General features: G+C 40.6%; 1 non-coding gene across 1 annotated transcript; it reads right to left on the reverse strand.

Annotated features, from left to right (window-relative positions):
- Positions 1 to 2,929: 2,929 nt before the first annotated feature.
- LOC113885104 lies at positions 2,930 to 3,039 on the reverse strand. The gene has a single exon (XR_003509145.1). It is a non-coding gene; the product is annotated as a U6 spliceosomal RNA (small nuclear RNA).
- Positions 3,040 to 3,513: the final 474 nt, after the last annotated feature.

The raw sequence follows: 3,513 nt of genomic DNA on the forward strand, positions 1-3,513 counted from the left end.
GCTACTTGAGGGTAACTAGCCACACGAGGTCTCTGTCTTCTCCTGCCCCTTTCCAACTCAGCTTCAGATGAAATGCCACATCGAAGAGCCTTTGCTTTGGCATCTGAGAAGCCACTGAAGGTGTTTAATGGTGCACACCAGTTGTGCTGAGGAGCAAAAGGGTGGGGCCAACTTTGGCCAGTAAGAGCCAGGAGACAGGAGAGAGGCAGACAGACAAATTCTCTTTCCTTCCTCACTCCTGCATCATGATTTCTGTTCTGCATCATGATTTCACCATACAGCCCACCAGAGTAGGTGGACCTGTTCAGTGACCTGTCATCTCTTTCAGCTCTTGGTGAAGTAACTGTCAGCATGTGACCTCATATTGCCTCACCCTCTTGTTCTCATTCCTGATGCCCTGGGCTTATATTTCTCAAATAAAACATTAGAACTTAGTCCTTGGCTCAAATTCTCTTTCCTAGGAACCTAAGTCAATAACTACACTATCCAGACTCCACTCACATTGTATATGACCACACAACTGAATTCTAGTCACTGGAATATAAGAAGACACCAAGTATACCACTTCTAAACTTGGGACATAAAAATTTGCTCTTGGGACATCCCTGGCGATCCAATGGTTAAGACTTCTCCTTCCAATGCAGGGAGCGTGGGTTCAATTCCTGGTTAGGGAGCTAAGATTCCATACAACCAGCGACGAAGTAAAACAAAACATAAAACAGAAGGAATATTGTATCAAATTCAACAGATATTTTAAATGGTCCACATCAAAAGACTGAAAAAAAAAATTGTTCTTTTTCCCTACCAACTGAAAAGGAAAAATGAGAGGAAAAACCGGGATGACTTAGAAGCCTGTATAAGACAGAGCCTCTCTGAGCCTGAGCCTCTAAGTGACAGTGGAGAAGCACAATCTGCTGATCCATTAACCATCCCTTGACCATTAGATGAACTGGAAATAAGCTCCTGTTTGAACCAGCAAACATTTGAGGTCTATTGCTCATGCATTCAGCGTACCCTAGGTGATCTACTTATGTTGTCATTAAACCAGTAACTACAATAGGGAAAGATTAAGGTCCTAAAAAAAAGGCACAGCACCAAGGCAGTAAGTCACATTTTCTTTTTTTCCATCTGCCTACTAGAAACCACATTTTATTTGTAAAACTGTGTAAATGAAATAAAACAACAAAGTTATGACACATTTCTCCAAAATTTACTGTTAATAGGTTAAAAGCCTCTCCCACAGTCACTCATCAACCCCTCTCTTCACACCTCTAGGGGAAAAAAAAAAAAAGCCAAGTGATCTGAACTGGCAGATGCTGACCTGCTTAGATAACTTTGTGCTAATTTTACTAACAAAGGCTCCAATCCTAGGACAGGAAAACAAAAGAAACTAAGCTAGATGCAATCACTGAAACAAAGAGATAAACTAATAGAAATATGAACTAAGAGATGGAACTAAGAATTGGACTAATTCTTCATTTCTACCATCCATGCTACCCACAAATGGAACAATTTTTCTCTGAAAAGCAAAAAGGTTCCCATGGGAAGAGCACCTCATTTTTTGATATTATGGTAGATGATGCCCCTGATCTTAAAATGGGAGAACACTGTGCCATATCAGCATCCCTCCCCTTGCAATAGCCACTGCAGCTCTTCCACAAACAACCCAAATTCCTCTGTTCAGCTCACTCTGCCTCCTGGTACCCACACGATCTCTCCCTAAAGGTAATCCTGTGACACAGTGGAAACAGAACAGTTCCTGCCTTTCTCTCCCAGCACTCTATTCAAGTAAGAACATAACAGATGCTGAGTCAGCCTGGTGCTGAGGATGAATGGGAGCAGCTCAGTGGAAACGCTAAGGAGAAACCAGCCCAAACCAAAGACCGGGAGGAGGCAGGTCAAGAGGATGAGATGAAGTCAGCACCTGTGGCCTCTTGTTGGGGCAAAAGAAGAGGATCATAGGCCTTGCTAGGTCTCAGTCCCACTAGCGGGACATCTTATTAATTGTTTTGATCTATGTACACTTGATTTACAATGTTACATTTCTAGTGTACAGCAAAGTGATTCAGTTTTATATATACGTGTGTGTGTGTGTGTGTGTTCTTTTTCATGTCTTCATTGTGGCTTATCAGAGGATACTGATATAGTTCCCTGTGCTACACAGTAGGACCTTGTTGTTTACCCATCCTACATTAGTTAGCTTGCATCTCCGAGAATGGGACATCTTAAATGAAGGGAGAACTTGACATTACCTCTCTGTTCACTCAGCACAGACTCACTGAGACTGTACTCTCCACCAGGTGCTGTCACTGGGAATGTTGCAAAGATAACTTGCTATCTGCTCTGATGGTCCTTGTGGTCTAGTTGAGAAACTCCACAACACACTTTCAATAAGTCAGAGGTGCCAAGGGATTCATTCTCACCTGCTTTCTGCAGAAAAAAGGAATTGCAAAAGAAGTGAATCTCATTATCTTAAACATCACTTTAAAAACCTCTAAAAAAAGTCCTCTTGTGGCTTAAGATATAAATCTCGAGACCTTGAACTAAAAACCAAGACACAAGTTCTGATAAACAGTCATTCCTACCATCCACTTAGATTCTTTTCTCTCTTAAGATTTTAAATTACATTATCTGATTTACTCCCATGAATTAGGTATAGGAAAATAGGATCCCTATCTTCAGCTAAAAAAAAAAAGCCTCAGAGAAGTTAAATCAAGTCATATACCTCTTTTTTTCATTTTTGTTTATGTTAGACATCCATATTTACACACATATTTTTGGCATTTACTAAATACTTGGGGAAACATTTATTAACTATCTACGTGTTTATCAGATAGCCAGTGAATTTATTTTTTTATTTTTTAATTAGAATATAATTGCTTTACAGTGTTGTGTTAGTTTCTGCTGTTCAACAGTGTGAATCAGCTATAAAAATATGGGACATTTCATGAATTTGCATGTCATCCTAGTGTAAGGGCCGTTCTAATCTTCTCTGTATCATTCAAGTGTTAGTGTATGTGCTGCAAAGTGAGTGAGCACCAGCAAATTCATTGTTCATCCACTATCCATCAGTGTGTGTGTGTGTGTGTGGGAGTGTGTGTACTGCTTAAGGCTGGAAAGAAAACAATGAACAAAGGAGACCCTCACCCCATAACCCAAGTAAAAAAAAACATTTTCCTTCATGAGGCTTGCCTCCTATAATGGAAATAAGTTTAGAAAGTCTTAAATGAATAAAATAAATGCTTAGTAGATGGTGAGAAGTTCAAAAAGGAACAACAAAGGAGGGGAAGGGGAAAGGAAGTGTCAGATGCAATTTTAGCCAGGGAAGGACTGATGAGAAAATAATAGGTGAACAGACAGCTGAGGAGGTGGGGAGTGTGCCATGTGGGTTACCAGGGGCAAAGCTCTCCATGAGAGCTCATGCTGGCCTGTCCAAGGGGCAGCAATGAGGCTAGTAGGCAGAGTCAAATAAGCAAGGGGGTGAGTAGTAAGAAAAAGGGTTACAAATGGAAA

The sequence above is a fragment of the Bos indicus x Bos taurus genome, chromosome 27 (genome assembly GCF_003369695.1).
Source record: "Bos indicus x Bos taurus breed Angus x Brahman F1 hybrid chromosome 27, Bos_hybrid_MaternalHap_v2.0, whole genome shotgun sequence".
In the NCBI taxonomy this organism is placed as follows: domain Eukaryota; kingdom Metazoa; phylum Chordata; class Mammalia; order Artiodactyla; family Bovidae; genus Bos; species Bos indicus x Bos taurus.